General features: G+C 37.1%; 1 long non-coding RNA gene across 2 annotated transcripts in view; it reads right to left on the bottom strand.

Annotated features, from left to right (window-relative positions):
- Positions 1-2,281: 2,281 nt before the first annotated feature.
- Positions 2,282-24,013, bottom strand: part of LOC112989894 (uncharacterized) — a 42,193-nt gene continuing 20,461 nt past the window's right edge. The window contains exons 2-4 of one of the 2 annotated variants that reach the window (XR_010387764.1): positions 13,439-13,528; positions 5,388-12,616; positions 2,282-3,984 (exon numbers count right to left, since the gene is read on the bottom strand). This is a non-coding gene — a long non-coding RNA (uncharacterized LOC112989894). Of the gene's footprint in view, positions 12,617-13,438; positions 13,529-24,013 lie in introns of both variants that reach the window. The other variant, XR_010387763.1, reaches the window with a different exon arrangement.

The raw sequence follows: 24,013 nt of genomic DNA, 5'->3' as shown, positions 1-24,013 counted from the left end.
CAAAAAACAAAAAACCACTTTTTATACTGTCCTGCTTACAATGTTATCCAGCCCATACAACCTTAAAATTTTCCCTTGCTTCCCTTTTCTTACTCTCACTGTTTAAGCTCTTTTCCATCTCATACTTAAAGTAACTCTGTGCAATTAATAATTAGTGCAGCCATTATTTATATAAAATACTCATCTGCAAAAATCAGCCATTACTTGAAACTGAACATGTCTATCTTGTGTCACATTTAAATTTGGTTTATTTGAAATTATGTATGAAATTGATAAAATAAACATGCTCATATCTCAAACAAATACTGAAGATGTTCTCATCTTATGTGAATTAAAGCTGTGTTCTTTAGACTTATTGAGTTCATGAGGCATAGATTATATTTAAAAGCACAAAGCAGCATTTCTTTATTTTCCAATAAATTTATGGTCTTAACCTTACTATGCCAATGTTCCACAGATTTCAGGATAAGCATTCCCAGAAATGATTTCAGAATGCAGAAGTTTTATGTTTGAACAAAATTTTGTGTGTAATTTATTCAGTTTTTTAATGAAATATTTTTGTAATTTTTCAAATTTTAATATTTAAATTATTTATTCCATGAAATAAAAGTTAAATTTCCATTTACTTCTCTTAACCAGCTGTAGAGTATAAACAGAGAAAATTCATTGCATTTAAAAAAATTTGGTTTAAGAATTTTTTTTTAAGGGAAGACATGAGTTTCCTGCTTCTTAGAAGCTCTATCAAATTAATTCTTTTAATTAACTGCATTAATTAAAATTATAAATCAGCTTTCATGCTTTGTCTCAAAATGTTCTCATAAATTATATTGGTTTTCTAAGCTTGTCTGAACTATATTTCAATGTATGGTATTGCAACAAAATCTGTAAAGCATTTTATATATTCTTTAATAACTTTGCAGGACTCATTTATAAAATGTATTTATTACATTCTATCTCTTAGGCTCATCTCAAGTGATAACTGTCTTATAAATGTATAAAAATGGCCATTTGGGGAAAAATGATTTCTGAAAATAACTGTTCCTTCAACTGAAGAATCACATTTTAGTACTAAGAGACAGTCACTTCGTAAGGTCTTTCTAACCTGCTAAATTCATATGACTGAATCTGGCAATACTTACACTGCATGTTAGAGATGAACAGTGTTTAATGGTATCACTAGTCAGGTAGATTATTACCACTGCAGACTGCTCTGATTGCTGCAAGACTAGGGATCCAAGATTTTGCCAGTAAAAAAAGGAAACCCCTCAACTTTTACATCATCTAACAATTTTACTTGAACCAATATTAAGCCCCCATACAAGAATCATAAACAGCTATATTCTTTTCTGTATAGAGCCCCCTGCATGCTACAGAGAGTCTGCCACTGATCTGCAAGCCTGGTGGAATTAGAAATGGCTGTATTAGAAATAAAGAAACTGTTTCTTAACTGCATGATGCTGAACATAAACTGCCCTTCCCAAGCCCTGAGTCCCCTTCACAGGTAGCTGTGGGACTAGAAGGCAGCATGCCAAGGGATGAGGAAGTGGTGACAGGGCTACAGGGACTGCTCTGAGACCATAGTCAGGGCCATAATGGGAAACCATCTCTCTCCCCAGAGGCATGAGCTAGCAGTTCCCATGTCCCAGCAAGACCTTGGTACTAAATGAGGACAGAAAGAGAGCGGTTCAGCAGTAGTGCTTAGCCGGGGGTGATGGGGGCATTGAAGACACAGTGCTTGGCCAAATCCCTTTGGGCACACCGAAGGAAATTCTTTATCCCCAAAATGGATTTTGTGCCCGTCTTAATCGAGATTAGAGGCACAGAAATTTTACAGTAAGATGCTGAGATTTTGAGTAAGACCGATTTTTGTTTTGTATTTGCAAAGGAAATTAATAACTGATGTTTTAATGGTTTGATAAAATATGAAAAATAAAAGATGTGTCCTTTGACAAAAAATTTTCCTCAGTACTGATATTATGTCTTCATTTATCATCGCTACCTTTTCAAAAACAAAACAATGAAGAGTCTTCTGTCAGTAAACATCTGTGAAGCCAATAAAAGAATACTTAGGATGAGGTTATTTTTAATTGAGAGAGATATTACAGAGCTTCCCACAATTTCTAAACACAGATTTGTTTTTAATCCTTTCTATTCAAAGGGAAGAATTAATGTTTTATACCACCAAAAGCTATTACGTGCTACTAAAGAGGAGGTGAATGCATCCTGTAACAATGCACTATACACACATTTTGAAAAGTAATTTAAAGTCTGAAACAAAAGATGTGCTCACTTGCAGAATTTTTATTATATTTTTACTTATATTATTTATACAGTAAGCTCCATTGTAAACAACAACATGGCATAGCAAGTAGCATTCTCTCTAAAAAAAAAAAAAATATATCAGGTGAAAACTTTGACAAAGCAAGAAGCAGCACAGAACGTGCCCTTTCACATTTGGAAAATGCACTGTTCAGGTGTGGTCTTTACATTGCCAGAATAAGTGAATTGATCATTCAAGAAGAGAAAAATTCACCTTCCTAGGACTGATGCATGTTAAAAGGTTAACTTGTATTAAATACCCATCCCTTCCCCCCCCCCCCCCCCAATAGCATGAGGTACATACATTAAGGCTCATCTGGATAACTCTCACCAAGAGCAACATTACAGGAGATCAGAGTTTGGGGGGTTGGTTTGTTTTTTTTCTCTCCTTCTTTCTGTTCTCTTCAGTTCCTCTCCGCCTCTTATTTTCAGGTCATAAAACAAAAAGAATCCCAAAGCACAAACCCAATAAAGCACCATTTTATTTAGCAAACCTTCAGTTAAAATGAAATGGCATCATTAAGATGTGTATCTACATCCAGATAAACTAAAATACAATTCGACATGTATCATCTCTCTATTCACTAGCATATTTCAGACTTTTTAATAAAATAACATCCTGTGGCTGTTCCTTGGTTCTTCTGCTTTGTCTCAATATGCTTAAAACAGTCCATATTAATTATGCTTACTTTAGATCTATTTTAACAGATTTGTGCAATCACTTGCTCCCAGTCAGGAGCAGAAAAATAGAACAATGCTAGTGCAGTTGCTGAAGGACAGCACCTAACAGAAGAAATGCATCTTTCTCCTGGAATCTATATACCTGCTATAGGTTTAGAGCTGAGAAACCAGAAGGTATGTTAAAAGACCGAGATTTTGCTATCCAAATGCCTCTGAAAGAAATGAATTTAAGGTCACAATACTAGACTCAAAGTAAGGAAGTAGCAATTCGGTTCTTAATGCTGCAACAGGTTTCCTCTGAGACTGTGATAAAGCCATTTACTTCCTAGATTTGGGAATGTCTTCCTAATTCTAGGCACTGAATAATTCCATTAACACTTACAAAATTTAAAGCAACTTTAAATTGCTTAAAGGTAGGCCTGTACTAAAATACTTCGCTGAACCAGGGCTTTCAAGTTGCAGTTTCCAAATGAAGACAATAACACTCTTCTCCCCCCGCCCCCCAAGGCCTCAACCAACCAGGTATCTCCCATACACTCAATTTTACTTCTGTGAACAATCTCAGTAGTACAGATATACATTTCACTTAGCACAGTTCATTCAGACCTTATTTGGGTTATCCAGGTCTTTCAGTACAAATAATAATGACACATCTTTTCCATTCTTCATGATACGATGAACTTAAGCTCATAGAAAATGGTAGATACTATAAAATTTTGTTCGAAAAATGTCTCCCGAAGTCTTGCAACTTTTATGACAAAGTCTATGAGAGAGGAGGGGACCAGTGAGGAGTAGGTTAGAGGATAAAGACGTAAAAATGTAATACAATATGCCCCTGACAGAGAGAAGCCTGAATTCAACATGAGAACAGAGACAAAGTAAAGAACTATTTCATAGCATCCTTTGCAGTAATAAAAATTGCTGTTGGAGGCCACCTTCTGAAATACTGCTAAAATAATTTCCTGTGGTCTTTGAAGCTTGTTCCTGTACAGATAGATATACAAAATAGTCCATTATTGTAGGACAAAGAGAAAAAAAAGAACAAAAAAGACTTTGAAGTTTAAATCCTATATGTAGAATTCAAAAATACTCTTCACTTCTACAGCAAAGAATTGTCCTGAAAAAATACATACCAGCCTCCCATCTTCCTCCAGAAACACAAAAGCCATACTGACTTGCACAGCTATTCTATACTCAGTAAGTAGTTTGGATGAATAAGAAATGACATATAACTTAAAAATAGTTTGATTAAGCTATTAAGATGGAAACCATCACACTGAAATGTCTCATCCATGAAGCTGTGGGCATAACATTTATTTTGAAACTATTCTACAATGAAAATCAATTATATGTTTTTTTCTAGTGACTTGTGGTTAAATTACCTCATGCCTGGTTTTAGCACTTAAGGTGGCACAAAGGCAAGACTACAGAAGAAATGTTTCTTGTAAGCACAATGATATCTTTGCATTCCTAATAGAAGCTAGTGAAAAAAAAATCCTCTATGTGCAGCATGCACTGTGCTTTTTTGCTTGTTTGTTTTTAAAGTACCTACTGTATTATGGTTAATTATGTTAAAAAATCCATAGTCTTTTGTGCCTGTGAAGGTCAGCTCTATGGCTGCCCACAAGGACAAGTTTTCCTTCAAAGCTGACAGCAGTCTCTGGACTCATGGACCTCTTTCCATGTGGAAGAGAGACTTCAATACTTAATGTTGGTTTTTTGTATTACCAAACCGGGGTAGACTGCTTGCAGACTAAGGGGCAGTTGGACAGTCAGGTGGTAGTCAGAGACATAAAATGCTGGTTACCAGTGTTCCTGGCTACTGCTAAACAAATGCTTAGAAAGTACTGGTAAAAATATGGAGAGGCACATCTCCAAACCCTGGCATTGGGCTGTAGTAGAATAGGCAGTATCATGACAGAAACGTAACGAGAAATAGGCTCTGCACCAAATAGACTGCTACTGTTAGCCCACTGGGCAGAGACACAGATCCCCGGCAGGACTTAGGAGAGGCTTTGGCACTTAAGCTCATGCCAAGCATGCTGTTTGAATGGGCCCTTTGAGTGTGGAGTCAACTTAACTTCTCATTAGCCTTTTGGCAGCACACATGATGACTGTCATTGTGTCTGTCAGACTGAGCAGCTTGGTGCTTTATTCCTTAGCCCAACAAGACCCTCTTTCTACCCTTTCTCCAGCAGTGTGACCTGTGCCAAGTTTGGTACATGCACTGTGCCCCAGACACTTCTGATTTAAAAAAAAAAAAATGCACCACCTGTCCTACAATTGCCACAGAGTGATAAGGGCCAGCTACTCTACAGGGGAGGACAAGCTGAGAGTGACCCCAGCACAGGCAGTGCCCTTACTAGCAGGACATCACCCCACAATACCTGAAAACAGCAGGCACAGCTAGGTGCTGGTAACAGAGTCCATCAACTGTCCTAGACACAGCAAGCAATGAACCAGGGCCAGCATCCATCTGGGGGTCTAGTTGGGAGAAAAAGGAGGCAAGACCAGAAACAGGACTGGAGACAGACACACTCACAAGGTAGCTTAGAAAGGGATAAAAGGCCCAGGTCTGAGCTGAAATAGGGCTCCTGGGCGCAATGGCAGAGGGTGTGGATGGATGTCCCAGGTGAGGCTGGTCAGGGCCATTAAGAAGTATTTTTGCAATCAGAGCCCTGATGATAATAGCAGGGTGGTTGGAAAACTCACTAAGGGTATGGAAGACTTTTCATCAACTGGGGTATTATATTAAGCACCAAGCTGTATATTTTTGGAAGTGATGGGTCAACATCCTACTTGTTCTTCCTATTGAGAGTTGTGCTTTTCTGCAAAAATGGAAAGCAAGCCCCACTGACTAAGAGATTGGCTAGGATGGGAGGGAAATTAATTCTGCTGCCTACACCCAGTTACTGTTTCAACCAATTAATGTAAAACTCAGACTTTCAAATGAACCAAGAAGCTGCCTGAGCCTCATTTAGACTGAACACAAGCCATTAAGTCTTAATCTTACACACTCTCAATTCATGCTGCAGTCAAGGACATTTTGTATGAAGTGACCCTTCCATCCCCATGAGTCCACATTCATCTATGACAGAATAATTTCTCTTTAGTTCACATTGCCCAGTCCATCCAAGGTCTGGAGATGAAGTATTCCTTCTCTGTGTCTGGTCCTGTGAGGCCCAGCACCCTGATGTCTGGGCTCTGTGTCCCTGCCAGGGCTGAATCCCTGAAGCTTTTCTTGCCCCATTATATGATTTTTACTGAGAGAGGGGTGTGAAGGAGAGAAGGAACCTCAACTCTTCATCCCTGTCGGTTTTACTCTATTCTGAGTCCTCAGTATTTCTTAAAATAAAGGCGAATTTATTGAGGAGCACCTCTGTATAAGAAAAAGTGGTTGGCATTGCAAATTAACACAACCCCCACCCTCAAGGATTTATTTTAGGTACAAAAATAAATAAAAATTACATTCCTATGTTATTGAACTGTGTTAATTTCAACTTAGTTAATGCTTTCCATACATTTTAATGTGCTGCACAATCATGTACAAACTGTTAAAGTGCCCTCTTCTTTGCCATTAAACTGGAGCTTTTTGCATTTGGACAACAGCCTGTGGTAAATTTGTCTGCATCTAGTAACATGAGAGTAACTAGGGTCTGAGTTAGCGCTTTGACTTTGTGATCATAGCTGCATAGTAGTGAAATGTTTATACTTTTCTCAATTAAATCTTTCTGTTTCACAGTTAATATATCATTAATATATCAAAGAGGATTTCTTTGTCCCCTGTGTTTCTAGCACATGTTGTTTATTCTGCTTATAAAAGAGAGAAATCTTGTGTCTCACTTTAGAATGCCCAACTACTGCCAATACCTACCAGAGCACAAATAGCATTGTTTATTGTTTGGCACATACTGCACATATAGGTGGCATTATACCTTCCAGAGCCGTTGTTTCAGGCTGTTTGCAGAATGAAGAGAGCACTGCATTGGCTTATATGCTATTAGCTTTTGGATGACGGACTTTCCAGCCATAGAAGAGCTATCTCTTGCTATCTGTATCTGTATTGCTCAAGAAAAAAAAAAATGTAATCACAGATGTAGTCTCTAGGTATCTAGATATCCGTGGGTAATAAATATCAACATTTTTTATTTAAATGAAAGACCGGATTCTGGCAAGCAGTTCCATGGAAACAGGTGGTTTCCATGGCAAAACTGCAATCATAAAACACACCAAACCTTGAATGTTGAGTAGCATTTTAGCAAATATTCAAAAGGCAATATACGATTTTGTCTCTGAAATTCAAATTTCTGTGTCAGTGCATAACATAGTAGGATTAACAGTTTACTTTGATTCAGATGTTAGTATGCCTTGGCTTCCTGGAGTCATGTATGATTGATCACCTACATCTCCAAGAATAGCTTCTAGTCCCTGACTGGATGACTCAAGCTTTTGAAGCAGGAAAGTAATAAAGTATGAATGCCAAATGCTAGTAATGGCATTTACGAAGAAAGCGTTCAGAGGAATAATTATTTCTGGTAGCATTCAGGCAACAAATGTGGAAATTCAGAGGCATTTTTGAGGATAAACCTGAAGTTACTTGAAAACTCATAAGCAATGAAAACTACAGGTTTCGAAAGAACAACAGCATAGATTTTTTATGGTAGGTATTAATGAAATTATTGGGCTTTTTTTCGTCAGGGCCAGGTGGCGGCGAGGTGGTGCCAGATCGGTTTGGGATGGCGAGATGGTGGGCGCCACCGGAACAGAGCTGAGGCTGAGGCACGGGGCTGCGAGATGGGTGCCGAGTGCCAGGGGAGGCCCCTGCCCTGGCCCATCCTGACTTCCTGGCTACATTTTATTTTTCCTCCTGCCCTACCCAGTCCTCTTTGTGTCCTCCAGTGTGAACAGAGAAGCAGCTCTCAAGAGTTTTATTTAAAGCTTGTGAACCACTGTGATTCATCAAAGATGGATCTTCTTCATTCTCTTGGGAGGTATTTGGCCATCTTTAGTTCCTATCCTAAGGATTTCTTTGTCCCCTGTGTTTCTAGCATATGTTGTTTATTCTGCTTATAAAAGAGAGAAATCTTGTGTCTCACTTTAGAATGCCCAACTACTGCCAATACCTACCAGAGCACAAATAGCATTGTTTATTGTTTGGCACATACTGCACATATAGGTGAGATTTTTTAAGAGCACTCACTTCTTTTGTGTGAGGATGCTCTCAAATTAGAAACACAAAATACACATTAAGAAAATGCAAGTCCTCTAGATTCCCTACTATCTCTTTCAATTTTCTGCTTTTATTTTTGATGTCATCCTTTGCACTGTTTGTGTACAGATGCATGTGTATGGGTGGTAGGTGCATATAAACAATAAAACTGAGACTATTGTGTTTGCAGCTCTACTTGAAATAGTTTTGTATGAAGATTCTAAGCCCTATGAGAAAAATCATGTCATCAAACAACATAAAAGAGTAATGTCCTCTCTTCCTTTTTACTGTATCTTCTTTTTGACCCTTCAACCCCTCCCATACAATGTCCTGCTGCATACAAACTTTAAAACTTGGAATCAGTAATGTCCTCTGACCAGTTCAGCAGTAAACAAACTCGCTACATTTTCCAGAAACCTAGGTGAGGGAGAACTTTTAAAAAATAAATCATTCTGCTTTACAAATGCAACAGAATGGAATGTCCTACTGTGGACACATACAAATTTGCAGGATTGTAATGAAATTATACTGCATTACAGTAATGTATATTCAGCATACACCAAAGGGGGAAAAAATACAAAAGCTGTATGATCTTTTAGAAATGGATGTGTAAAGAAGGAAAAATGTAAAGCTGACAGGTATTATTACTGTAGTTTCTTAAACTTTGAGCTAAGATCAAAACAGATCAGCAACCAATAGGTTTCATGTATGTTAAATAAGTAACCTCATTTTCCAAAAAGGTCAGCTGTTGTTTAGATATTTAACATCTAATTTCTGGATTTTGTGAAGTATCCAGCTCCTACTGAGACAAGTAAAAAATAGAGGACCTGTTCTCTCTCTCTTTCTCTCTCTCTCTCTCTCTCTCTCTCTTTTTTAACTTTTTAAAATCTCATGTCTGCCAAACCACAGACTGTGAGGACTAAAACTTCCTCTCAGAAATATGTCCATTGGGTGTAATTGCACTGAATTTACTAGAATTACACAAGTATAAAGTCTCTTTCGGATGACAATCAGCCCCTTAGAAGATGTAACTCAAACTTCATTGCAAGCATTCAGCCTCACGTGTTTTCCTAAGGTCAGAGCTGCATAAAGACTTATAACTGAACACAAAACTGGAGCAAAATTTTCCTCTCAGTACAGTTCTATTGTGTATGCTAAACACATTTCATGCTTGACATTTCCACTGACATCGATAAGAGATTTGCATGCAGAGTAAGTACAGAATTCGCAATACAGATCCATGCTGATGAGAAGAGGGATGAACGACAACAGTGAAAGCAAAGACTACTTTGCCATTTTATGTCTGTCAGGGACTTTTGAACTTCTTTTCACAGAACTTAAGTTTTACTGGATTTTCTTTAACCTGTGCAAAGTAGCTGTTTGTTCAGCTTTCCCTCCATGTATTCGCTTTTCATAGCTTCCTCCCTTATGTGTAATCCTCTTCTTGCTGTAACTTTTCTTCCATTCCATTGCTTACCTACCAATTAAAGTTAGGCAAAGAATATAGCAACCCATTTTCTGCTGCAACATTATTCACTCTGTGTCTTTATCTGTCACCTCTGTTTAGATTAAAAGTCCGTTGATGTTAGGATCACAGTCTTCTATGTTTAAACAGCACTTGTAGTGGCTGTAGTCCTGGTTTGGGTGGTTCTTAGCTTTATGTTGTTGTGCCATTACATATAATAACACTATATTAAATGTAGATTAGACAGAATACTATTCTATTGCCCTAATGGAAATTGGAATACTTCTAGTAATCCTCAAATCTGCTGTCTTTTGGAATAATCCCAACACAGATCATTTGTTTAGGCATACATGTTGTACATGCTTCACAAATTTCAGTATGAAATTTCTTGTGTGGCTGAAGTAAGGAGGGAAAATAATATCTAGATGAAAAAGAATATATCTGACTTATTTTAGATTAAAAAAGCTCATTTGCAAGCACAGTTATTATAAACAAAGACATTTATATGGTAAGCATCTTTGTTCAGTAAATCATAAGCATTCACAACCTATTCAGTGCAAAAAACCTGTGGAAATTTATGCCTTCAATTCATTTTGCATGATGTTTATCAGACTTTCATGTTTCTTCAGCCATAAATCTGTTCATGCTATTAAAACTCTTTTAGAATTATAAAGAAATAAATACCATCAATCTGCTTACAGGTGACTCAGGAAAAGAGTGGCTGAAAGAAGTGCAGTAGTACCCTTCTTTTAGAATAATACCTGTTTATAGTTCAAATCCATGTCTTCCACTGGCCAATCAATATTACCTTACTGTGTTTATCACTACATACAAGCCTTTTCAATAATTCTAATTTTAAAGACTCATTACCCAAATTGTATAGCCATTGATTGTTTAAAGGTTACAGATAGCATGAACAAATGGAATTTTAGATCCAATTAAACTTGTTGAAACGTTGCAAATCACATTGTCCTAAAAAAATTTCACACCAGTCATTCAGCTAAGATAAACTAGCATGGATTGACCACAACCACAGTATGTATGTTAATGTACATTGATAGAGGATTTAATTTTCAGATTAAGTACCTAGGAGCTAGAGAGCGATTATGCCCTTACTCAGAGCCCCTATTCCTCTTACCTTGACCTGAGTAGGTATATGGTCATAAAAGGTAAACCTGGATGCCATAATACATTCTTTGTGTCTCATATGGGATATTTTTATCTGATAGAATCACACGTTTGCTCTACCCCTCCTCTAGTTCGATCAGATGTAAGATAGCTTGCATCAGTAATCTCCATAGCCATTTTAGATGAATTTTAGGTGAACTTAAAGGTCTGCAAAACAACAAGTTTTCAAAAGAACAGCTTCTGCACTTATTGGCAGATGCGCTCATGTCTCAGCCATTCCCAGTAAAATGCTTTTGGCCAGACATTTTTCAAAGACACTTGGCCACTTACACCAGTGTTTCAAAGACAGAGAGACCTTTGAAGGTGTTGAGGTTTTTATTGAAAATCTGGCCTGTACAAAAAATGTAATAGCTGGCGTGTACAAAAATGTAATACAGCTCAGGCTCACAATGTCACAGAACCTGAGAAATGGATGAGAAATTGTTGCTCTCTCTTCTCTCAGGCCATCTACAAGCAATGGCTTAGCTTATCATTGCCTTTTTTTTTTCTGGTCCAGATAGATGAACATCATATGTACTGAAGAGAAAACTGAATTCTTAAAATGTCAGCTGCTCAGTAGCTGCACTGTTACTATAATTTCCTCTATAGTAGCACTAGGTCTGTGACTGCATTTGTTTTCAGGGCTTTGGCACTGACTTCTTCTGGACAAGTGATAGAAAGAAATACTGACAGAATGCTTACAATATCCTGCGTGTTCATCAGAATAATTTCGAACATGTCTTTCTTTTTCTTCTGTGTTTCTTTCTCTTTTGATAATTACAGATGTCCCTTGCATGTTGTTTATTTATACTCACTCACTCTTCTGCACTGCAAATAAATTTAAGTGAAAGTCACCTGGTTTGTACACTGGTGGCACATACAGCTGAATGTAGAGCACAATCAATAGAAGTTGTTTGTCAGCTTTCCCAAATTAAAGGAAACAGTCCTGGTTTTATGTACATACACTGATAGATAAATCCATGGTAAATCCATTCACTTGAGCACTGTTGATTTTAGATGTCTTTGCAAGTCAGTCACATTTTCTACAAGGCTGTCTAAACTTTTAAGTAGTATTCCTGTTTGGGAACTTGAATGCTCTGTGAGTTACAGTCAAGGTACAGAACCGTTTCTCTAATGTGGTGAGCTTTATTTTTTACCTCTCTGCAACTAAAATTAATGAAAACAAAATGTCAGGTGATGCCTATCTGATGTGCAGCAACAGTTTTCAGCTTCTCTATGACTAGTACTATCAAGTGGTTTCCTAATAGTCACGGCAGAAACAGGCCAGTCTTATGTGCAATTGAAAGCTGTCTTATTCTGCCCTTTTTGTGACAATCTGGCTTACTCCATCTGTAAACTAATATGTAAACTAATATGTATCCTAATTCCTAAATTAGAAATTTTGGGAATCATTCTACAGCAAGCAATGGAAAGGAAATGGTTAGGAAAATTCACCAAGTCATTCTTAGTATTCCTTTCATGTAACAAGATACTGCTGAGGAGTGAACAAAAAACATCACAAGCCTCCTCTGGGAGTCATTTAACAGCTGATACATTTCAATGAAAAGGACTCTTATTTCACTTTTCTGCCTCAAAAACAGCTAAATGTTTCTTACTACAGTAAACCTATTCTGTTTGCAAAGTTTACTTTTAGCGGATATGGGATGAGATGAAGAATCTGGAGATGGCATAACCTTCTCTGCTCCATCACCAAGTTGTGTGATCTTGGCCACAGTCATTTCACATCACTTCACATCACAGGGGCTGCACTTCACCTGAAAAGAAAAAAAAGAATAAACTCTGATGCAAGCAAGGGGGAAAAGAGTGATACAGAAGTTGTGTTGCCAACGACATTACAGGGCTTTCTTTTCAGAGCAGAATTTGTTTGAACTGAAACCTGGAAACATTGACACCTTCCTTCCTCACAAAGCACCTCAAAATTTGTAAATGGAAAGTCCCATATAAGGATACTGGTAATGACACTGCGTCTTTATTATCTCAATCCTGTTAGAAACAAGACCGATACCAAAACAAAAGCTTCTGATCTGAGCATCCCGAAATTAGTGCTTTCCAGGATATGGATGTAGATCTAGGTTTGATTTTTCTGTGTGGAGCTGCTGTGCAAAATGTGCCAGAGTTGTGGTATAGGACTATCTCAAGCTACTGGAGGTCTGAAAGTCAAATAAAGCCAAGTTATTATGTCATCCATACATTCATTAGTCTGTGCAAAGCTTCACTTTTAGTTCAATATGTTCATTAACCTTTCAGGAATTTATCCAAGGATGTATATGAAAAACCAACTTACAGTAAACTCAGATATAGTGGGAAAAGCAGCTTCAGTGAGATAAAACATAAAAACTAAAATGACTCAAAAGGCTTGAAAAGTCCCTATGTCTGTCTATAAGAAGTACAAACATATGTATGCATGTTGAGACTAAAAGTCTTTCACTACATAATATCTCTTAGAACAAATACAAGCACCACCTATTCAACAAGTTAAGAAAGTATAATATTCCTATGCCTTGATAATACCATCTAGTGAGTGAATTCAACAAACCTGAATTAAGCTATGAAAGATTTGGTTACATGTCACTCACTCTTCTCTTTGAGGCTTCTGATAGAAGTATGTTCCCATCCCCTTGAAGTTGTAGAACTGGGTACTATATCTTTGTAGATGTATCTATTCACTGAAAAATAAAAAAAGGAAAAATGAAAGCACACATTAATAATACAACCTCCAGATAATGAGCTCAACCCTCTAACCACTTTACCTAACCACGGATGGCAAAGATCTATGCTTACCTGTATTTCTAAAGGGGCACATCCTTCTTTATATATTCTGTCTGATATTCTGCATAGCAGCTGGGATATGAAAAGCTGTGTATTCTCCCCACCTTCATATATGCTTTCAGGTACTTTATTGGGATATTCTTCTTGCGCAGCAAAAGAACTTATTGTTTAAATATAACTTCATTTCAGTCTATAACCCTGACATAGAGGAAAAATTTTCTAAGTTCATTCTACTCTGCATTTTGCTTTTTGGATGTATTGACAAATAATAGTACCTACTTCACAGTATTTTTACACTACTGAATCTCCACATGTCTGGCTTAGAACCTTATTTTGTTTACAATTTAAGATAAATATGAACAGAAAATTACTTTAATAACTTGCAGCAGCTATTGTTCAATGAACAGAATGTAAGGTTATAAAGCTCTGCTGTCAAGTTATATAATGCAAATTGAGATACCATCCCCAGTGTCAAATGTTGATGCAAATGTACATTTCATCAAGCAAAGTGTCTGAAATTGAATTTGAAGATAGGAAGATTTTACTCTCTTCTCCTTTTTGTGCATGCAGTGAAGAAAACGAAATGGAAGGACTAAGAATGATTTAGAAAGCATTGCTTTCACAAGGGATTGAAATTTCCCATTAACTGCAAGCAGTGCACAAAGTGAATGCACATGAAAAATATTAAAAGGCTCAGCACAACTAAGCTTCTTCTGAAATTCACCTAATCAAACACAGCATTGACCAGGAGGAGGAAAAGGTTTGGGCCACAGTCATGGAGCAGGGAAACCAAAGGTTCAGGGAGTTTGCTTTTATTAGTAGTTTTATCAAAAGAAGTAGTTTACTTCCAAAGTATGCAAGTACTTTATATACTTAATTCCAAATAGCTAAAGTAGTTGATATGCATTTTGAATAAAAATACTATCCAAAGCAACAATTTATGCAAGAGACTTAGATTTGATATGATAGTACTTTCATATACATCAAGCGAAATGGGTTCTAGCATTTTTTTGAAAAAATAGTTGCCTGAAGTTTACTGTGAGTTGAGCACCAGGAGGCACTGTTGCTCCACAGAGATGAAATGTGGGGCTGTGCCAATAAATTATCAGAGGTAACACATGTAACAGTCACTGTATCTGCCAGCTCGTTGTTCTCCACTATTTATAAAATTTTATTGACTTAGTTGAACTTTGAATTTGTTCTGGACATGCAGTAAATGCATGACATAAGGTTATCAAAGCTTCAGAAAAGAAAAAAGGAAAAAAATTGGAGCTGATTGAAATCTAGAATTCTTAGTCCAAGGGAAATAGAGAAATGTTGCTGTTGTTTTGTAACAGCTAAGGAGAGAAAAATCTAAATTTCAGATGAAAAAATCTAAAATCTTAAAATAAATTAAGATTTTAATTTCTTGTTTTAACTTTGTCATATATGCAATTTGGAAATCAGTTTTGAATTGATATTTTAATTAGCATGATGGTTAGTATCAGATTTTTCTCAGATAACATTGTAACTTGACCATTTTTTATAAATGATAGCTTGGTTTGTTAATTGCTAATGCTATATGTTGACTGTCATTCTGCAAGTACAAGATAAAACATGAGTGTATAATAAAATATAAAATAAATTTTAAAAACATTATTTTGCTCCTTTCATGCTAAAATATATGTGGGGAGAGAGATAGATGTATACACACACACGCGCGCGCACACACACACACACACACACACACACACACAAATATATATATTCACTATATACTACTAGGAAACTAGTACTTACAATCCTAACCAAGAAACTTTCCCAGACACCTACATTCGTGCTTCTGCTCATGTTCAGATCTGCCTCAGGCTGATCATCCCTGATCAACTTATTATCATTTTCATGTCTTAACTTAATGAATATCCTCATTCCTTCACTTAGCTCCTCCTTCACCTAATTCAAGGCACAGACCTTCAGGATCAGACTGCAGACAAGATGACGGTAGAGTTCAGAGAGGACGAGGATTGTCCCCTTTGTGCAATAACCTTCTCATTCAAGACTCCACCTGGTTAGGGGAGCTGAGAGTTTGGCGCCTTCTTCCTCATCAGGAAGATTTAACCTCATATCTCCTACTTTCCTAATAGTGTCTCACATCCTGAATGAGTCTGCACACAACCACTGTACTGCCAAAATACTCTTTTGCTATTTTCTAGCAAAATGCAGCATGACTACATATTCTAGATATATGCTTTAAAAGTTGTTCTGCCTCAGATTTTGAAAATAATAAGTTACACACCCACTCACAAGAGATGATTCAGGGCTTTGAATTCCAGGTCAAGGTAGGATCCTCCAGTTCAAAGCCTGAACTCCAGAGGGGGTGGATCTTAAAATATTCCCTCTGAACAGCATTTTTAATTAGCTATATTGGGTGACTCCTCATGTAGCAAGTTGTTTGGTGTGAGCCCTGTGCCCAGGGAACCTAATATGGCCTCCTGTATCTCTCATTTGTTGTAGGGGTGTACATGTACATAAAATATGTACACATATGTTGTATGCATACATGCACCATGCACACTTTATGTAAAACATTAAAATATTTGTTAAGAGTTCAAAAGGGGAAATCCTGAGATACATTTTTCACAGCTGCCTGTGAACCTGTAAGCCTTTCAGCGGACAGGTAGCTATAAGCCATCCTGTAGAATCCAAGACCGTTCTGAGAACAAGGTAAAACACTTTAGAGGACGTAACAAAGAGAATCATCTCACATCATCAGCTAACCAAGGATGACAAATGATTCTTGGCAAGTTTGGAACGCTGCTATATTTCACTATTCTAAGTTTTCTAATAATATGTGTGTATATAGAGAAGTCAATTTTTGTGGAAATACATGTCATATTCAAGCCTTTTCCTAATTTAATTTATTGTCAGTGTTCTGGGTTACTTTTAGTTACATTTTACTTATTGCTCTCTTCAGATGAATTACATAGCTGTATCTCCAGATGATATGCATTTAATTAGCTGTGATGTGGGGAGTGATTTTAATTTTAAAAATGAGAATAGTAAAAGTGTTTAATAGTTTAGAGCTCTATGAAACAGATCATCACTTATTTTAAGTTAAAATTCTATTTAGAACTGTGTGTTTTCTACTGTTAAATAAATACAAGAGAATCCAGCAGCTTTAAAAAGAGTCAGTTTGAATAAAAATACCTTATTATTGAGAAGAAAAGTTCAGGGTCATACCATGGGCTCATGTAAATCAATACAGATTGACAAAAGTCCATACAGTTATGTTTCTTTATAATAGATAAGTATCTTTTTCCTTTCGATCATGGTGAGTACAGCCTATTTACTAAGAAGTTACTCTCTTTGCTATTCTTAAGACAGATTTAAAGTAAATGAGCTATTACAGGTATTTTCAGCAATATAAATGAAAAGTATAAGATCCTTATTGTGGCTTCAAAATCTTACTATGGCAGCTACCGAGAATATATAGCTAGGAATATTTGTTCTCTTTCTTGGAACTGACTATACAGAAATGTCACAAATATTTTTCTGAGACATTTATGATCAAATTTTTAAAATGCATCCACCAAAATCTGGGGCTTGATTTACAGACAGTTGCTGTAATACTATTCAAAACAAGGCTGTTTTCCAGAATATTGTAGAAAAAAGTCCCAAGAGTTCCAATTAATTGCCTGGAAAATTTGCCTTACACGAAAAAACCTCAAGCTATCCATCTTACCCAACAAATGCTTAAGAACAGTGCTCCCATCACCTGTTAGAACTTAAAATTTTAAGATAATAAAAAGTTTGGAAATTAAGCAGGGAAAAGCACAACAAAGTACAGTAAGTGGAAGTGAAACTAGACAAGTTCAAATGAGGAATAAGCTATAGAAAATGTGAATGACTAACAGCTGGAATAATTTACCATGAATATGGGGGATATTCCATCATTTGAAATCTTTGAATCAAGATTAAGTGTCTTCCTAAATGGTACCTACTCTTGCTCAACCAGAAATTATGGGTCTGAGGCAGGAATTCCTTAATGAAATTCTATGCCCCGTTGGATGAGATTATCATAATAGTCCTCTCTGGTTTTAAAATTCCATGAAAAGAATGAGAATAATAAAAGTATAGAATAAGGCAGAGACAAAAAGATTTATCAACTCTGTGTTGTTTTATTATTTTCAACCACGCACTTGAATCGATTGCGTCTGCGATGGAGCTATTTCCTAACAATCCGGAGCTGTCCTTTCTAATTATTTTTTATGTAAGTCGTGTAAGGAAGAACGCCAAATACTATGTGATTCTATCCACCTGACCTTTTTTAGAAATGTGCTTTCTGAGAAAAATGTCATTCCAAAGTGATAATGTCTCATTCAGAGTCTTGGTTTTAAATAAAATTGTTCCAGATAATAAATAAGATAAATAGTGGTAATAAAGGCCCAAATGGCATGACATCTTACGGTTTGGAAGCTGAAGTGCTGATGCCTATTGATCTTCGATAATGATTGCAGACTGTTTCCTTAGGTATATTGTCATAGGCAAATTATGCAATTTTAGAGAACAGAATAACCTTTCCAGCCTTTGGCTAGTGCACGTAAATTGAACAACCAATTATCCTTAAGGCTGGAGTACATCCTTTGGATGTTGTACTCACATTCATGGAGTCTGAATGTAGTTCTTGTGCAGTAGAAAAAAGAAAATTTTCAAGCCAGGAAAAGAAAAAGCTTTGATAGGTCAAAACACAGCCACAATAGTCACTTCTCACACTGCTGTTAAAACAATGTCACATCACCTGTTTCCTCCTTTGCTGCTCCTTTTCTGGCAGGTGCATTATTGTGCTTGGATGTGCAGGAGGATCCATCTGATCCTCCTCCAGCTGTAGAAGTTTGGATACAGAACATCTAAACTCCAGAGTAACTGCAGAGTCCCTGCAGTCTGTTTCCCACGTTTGTTTTATGTTTGCACTTGCAAATGTTTCCCACATTTGACCAAGCCCTCATTTTCAACATTACCTTCTACATTCCTGAGTTCCCAGAACCAGCTGATATTCAAAACACTGTATAACATTTTTACTCACCTTGCTTTTCCACAAAATTAAGGATTTAAAGTACATAAAATAGGCTTATATGCTACTGACTCTTCCTAGTCAAAAGCATTTCCTGGTTTTTATTTCTCATCCATATGCTGAACAAATTGGCTGTCTTTTGAGACTTTGTCCCTTCCTTTGGTGTTTTTTTCCCCTCCTTTTTACTACTGTATTTATTGATGTATACAGAATAGAGCTGATAAGAAAATTATTTTACTGAAGGAAGAATTTCTATATAACAAAAATGCAGTTTTCCTAAATGAACATTGACAGCTTTGTCAACCACTTCTCAAAGGGCAGTTATGGGCAACGGGGGAAATAAAGTATTAAGATATAAGCCATGAGATGAACCATACCAAAAAATGAAGAGCTTGGAGAATGTCTTATACAAAGACAGCCAAAGGACCGAGACTGTTCATGTTAGAAAAACGAAGAAAGGCTATTAAGTAAAAAAATGAATAGTCTAGAGAAACTAAACTGGGAATTTCTACTAACTGGTAAAGGCACTACTATATCTCTGATTAAATTGCGAAGCTGACTGCAGAAATACAAGAGTTGTAAAGGGATCTGGTATTAATAGCAACCTCAGGAATATTCAGCCATTAATGAAGCAGCGATTCTGGGTGTTCTGCTTTTGGGATGAAACGAAGCTGAGGTAATTTGAGAATAGGTTTAGAACTACAGGGGAACTGTTTAACAAGCAGCCATTCGTTTTAGGCCTGTTACATTTCCTTCTATAGCCATTGTTCAGCAGTGGCCTCCTGGCCTCTGTGAGGAGCCTGTTGTTGGCATAAACTGCTCGGAGACTTGTTACTTTGGGATGGCAGCATTAATTTGGCACCTTAATAAAGCCTTGTCTTTTTTTACATACTGTACGTTTTTCATTATAAACATTCTGTGGAAAATAGTAATACTTTATAAAAATATCATGTGAATTTAAAACTTAATCGGTTACTGAGGAATCAGTTTTGACACAATATTTTCAAGCAACCCTTGTACATACGCTTCTGTGCATGCGTGCATACATGCTATCTGGCACAAAATGCTGAGTTCATATGTCGGCTATCACCAGTTGCCACAGGTTTCTACATCCATCAATGATCTAAATGTACAATGATGTGAGGCAGTAAGATAGATACATCATGTTTCTTAACTTCAGTGCAGGGCTGATCCTGGCAAAGGTTTTCCTGAGATCTGTAACTTATACTAATGTTTCTCCACTGTCATGGCACACATTTGTGACTGGTACACCAGTATTTACCTTGCTAATAGGAGTTAGTGGCAGAGTGTAAGTGCTACTGACACAAAAAGGGACTGCATTAGACCGGAATATTATTTTGCTTGTATTAGTATTCCTTGTTGTTTCACTGGGAACAGTTCTGAGAAGTATATTTTAAAAAGACACAGTCAATTAAAAGCTCTATAAAAAATACAATACTGCATTTATTTAGACATGTCACAATAGTGAATGGTATTTTTAAATATTGGGTTTCTTATAGCTTCTGATGGCTCAACATGACTTTGTCTTTTTGTATCTCGACCATATGTTTTAAGCAGCTTTGATGCCATCTGCAATGCTAACCTGGATTATTCATTTTCTAGTTTTATCCCAAGATAAGTATCTAGTTTCTGTAATTTGAATATGAAGGTGATAGAAGAAATTCAATGCAAAATTACCCTATTGGCTTGGGGAGGCTGATGAGTCAAGTAGGAAGTTGCATTATTTCAATTTCTTTCTCTATATTGTTCCAGGAACACTGACTATCCAAAATAAAATAAATGTACCATATTCCAACTGTGTTAGATGAAGATACCAGATTCTAGATACTGTACTTTTTTATCTCCTACTTACAAGCTTATTTCTTTAGGATTCCTTCAGAATTTACAACGTATTTATCTTATAACACTGCTCCGAAGTAGAGGTGTGCTATTATCCCCATTTTATAGATGTGCTGTTCATGGAAAAGAGAGGCTAGGTTCAAGCCACTGAGGAATCTATTCTAGAGCTGGAGTTAGATCCTCCCTCAGCTCGGTTCACAGCTTGTGCCTTCAGAGTTGGTTTTGTATAAGTTAAGCCTGAATTAAGACCTGGTACTTCTGGAAATCCCATCACCTCTGACATTCAGCTTTAGATACCAGACATTCAAAGTCTGCCCCGTCATGGGAAGTCTGCGGCACAATAAGGAAACCATACCTGGCCTTCTGATTCCTAGGTCAGTGCTCAAGACACTGTTTCTCAAGTGATATAGTTCTAAGTCTAGGAAACATTTATTTTGCAGTATTTCACCTACATAACATATATACACTGAGTTAGCATCAGCAAACTTGGATGTTGTCAGACCAAGTCAGAACAATCCTCAAAGACACACAAGAAATTTTTGGGTAGGTATCCTCATCTCATCTCTTTGGCAAATGATAAAGGCAGTAGTCAGCACCCTCAGTGTTACTATCGCGTAGAGATACTAATACAGGAAGCTAAATCTTATCTAAAGAGTTACCATTTAAAAAATACCGTATTACTGCAGCTGATATAAAAATATGCTATTATTTTCACATGCATAATAAAAGCTGAGAGCATTTACCTGTGTGACTGTCCTATTAGGTATGAAGTCAGAAAGCTTTCCTGATATACCTCCATATAATTCCATCTGCCCTGAAATATTTGTATGCAAGCATGCAAAAGCTTTATGCAAAGGGAAGGGCTTAGGACTAGATGCTGAACTCTATTGTCTGTCTTCCCATCAGTAGGGTGAATTTCATCATCTATCAGTACATGTTAACATATGATTTTTGACGATGATCAAATTTGCCCACCCCCTCCATAAGCTTGAGGAAGCTATCAGTAAGTGAAACATTTGCTCATCATTCCTCAAAATGCCAGATTATTCTCAATTCAAATACAGACCATTTATAATAGTTCCTTCCACATGAATCATCTATAGCCTTACACACAAAAAAGAGTTTATTGAAAACATTCCAGTGATTCAGCTAATCTAATACAACATCTGTAAGTTTGTGGGTAACTCTTTTGCTCTGAGGACAGAACATCAATATTTGCTGGCTAATTTTTATTACTAAACAGCTGACAGCAGAAGCAGTAGATTGTGTTATTCTGAACAGAGTGCATCAACAAGCTTCTGTGCATTAACTCTCTCTTCCTAATGCCTTTGGAAACCATTGCAAGAGATTTTGTACACTTTTCCCTTCAGCAAAGGACTGTCACAGCACTTTGTTAAGTTTGCGATCTATAATTTTCAGAAGCTCAGGTATAGCTGAGCTATCTGCAATTCACAATAATTGGTTAATGTGTCATAATTTTCAGCATTTAAGCTTTTGTTTTCACTTGAAATTGCAGAAGAGGACATTCATAATGGCACTGAGATTTCCTGTTAAATTTCCCATCTGCTGATCCTCTCTCACTGGCATGACAAAATTCCAGATTTTCATCCATTTGCAGCTGTGGCTCCTGCCCCTGTGAGATCAAAGTTGCACCTGGCTAAGCAGCCCTTTAGAAAACACTACAAATAGTGTAATATGTCATTTAAAATGCTTATGACTTCTTTTGGATTAGGAGTTAACAGCAGACAGCTTGTAACTTGCTGGCATACCCTATACAGGCACTTTCCAAATCAGAATATTTCCATTCTATTTAAGTAGATTCAATGATTTGCTAAAGGCCACAGAAAAGATCCATTCTGAAGGGGAGGCAGCATCTTTAGTGACATCCATAGGCCAGTAATGCAACTTAAAGCGGCTGCTCTTAAGCTGCATTAAAGCCAGGACAAGCTTTACTCATTAAGCAGCTCCTTTGCCTAACACCGCTGCCACACAGATACGCGCTACAGGAGCGAACATAGTCGCCACTCTTCATGCTCAGTGTTTTGAGGGATGACTGTGAATCGATGGCTCAACAATCACTGGAAGCATTTGAATACATCTTGCTTATTGCTTTATGATGAAGGCATTTTCCTGGCCCTTCTTTTTGTGACTGTTATTTATAAAAAAAAACAGCCATGAATTTTGCTGGGCAGAACTCCAGGTGCAGCCCCAGGGGACCAGGATTCTGTGTCTCGTCCTGCCAGCGGCATGCTGAGTAGCGCGGGAGAAATTGCCTCCGTTCCTGACCAGAAATACTCCTTCTCTAAAGCATGCTTCTGCCAAAAAATACACTGGTGAAAATCTTTCCTTCATTTAAAGCACATTTTATCTAAATCCATTAACCTTGGAATCAAAACACTGAAAAGTGTTGAAAATGACAAAACAGAATTAGAGCAAGCTCTAAGATAAAACTGACAGAAAGGAAGCTGTAACTCTGCTTACTGTTACTGAGGGCTGTTGTGTATCATGTTGGGACCATTTTTACTTTTGGTGCCAGGCAGAGAGATATTTCTCTGTTGTGAATATTTGGTTTAACACATTATTTCTGAAGTCTCAGAAGAAAAACCTGGAGACAATTCTGTCTATGAAAAAGACTCAAGGGTACACCTCAGCTGTTTTAAGACAATATCATGGGCAATTAACAACAATGCAGTGGGTCTGGGTTTCCTAGATCACAGTTCCAGGCGATGAGTATAACGTGCTGCCATACTGCAATGCACTGATGATTAAATTAGGAATTCAGTGGATCTGCTAGAGGATCTGTACCATTTCAAGTGGTAACACTTGCATACAACTCAGGCAGCGACAGGCAGTTGGTTATATTATCCTGTTTTCTGCCAAAAAATCTTAAAAGCAAATAGGGGCTTTTGGTCATCTGTTTGGTTTTTTGAAGGCCTGCTACAAACAGTAGCAGCTGTCATTTTGTTTGCTGGTTTTGCTTTCCATTTTTCCTGAAAATCTTTTGTGCTTCCCCAATTTAGAACTGATGTAACACACAAGACTTCCATATCTTCTTAGGAGAAATGGAAGAGGCATTGAAGTTTGGTTTAGTTTGGTCTACACTGTAATTTCTATAGTTACACAGGCAGCAAGTTTATTTAGTTTTATAAGTGTTCCCAGCCCCTTCTCTAGCCCCAACACCTTCGTTATTTATGTATAAAAAGATAAGGGGGTAGTCGCATTTCATGTATATGCCTTAGAATCTGAGATGTGAGTTTATGTGAACCTTTTCCTTGGACGCATTGGCTCACACTTTCTAGGCTGTTTGTGTGAGGCATGTCAGCAATGCCGCTTACCCTGGTCTCCGGCCAGCCAAAAAGCGTGCGTGATGCTGTGTGTCCCTGAAGCAGTACAAAGAAGCCAAGAGTATTAGCAAATCTGGTTCTCATTCTAACAAATCTGAGTTTGCATAAGAAAATATTTACTAAAGCTT

This window comes from Dromaius novaehollandiae, chromosome 2, assembly GCF_036370855.1.
Source record: "Dromaius novaehollandiae isolate bDroNov1 chromosome 2, bDroNov1.hap1, whole genome shotgun sequence".
In the NCBI taxonomy this organism is placed as follows: Eukaryota; Metazoa; Chordata; class Aves; order Casuariiformes; family Dromaiidae; genus Dromaius; species Dromaius novaehollandiae.
The sequence above is the reverse complement of the archived record's forward strand: the minus strand, read 5'-3'. Positions and strand labels throughout refer to the sequence as shown.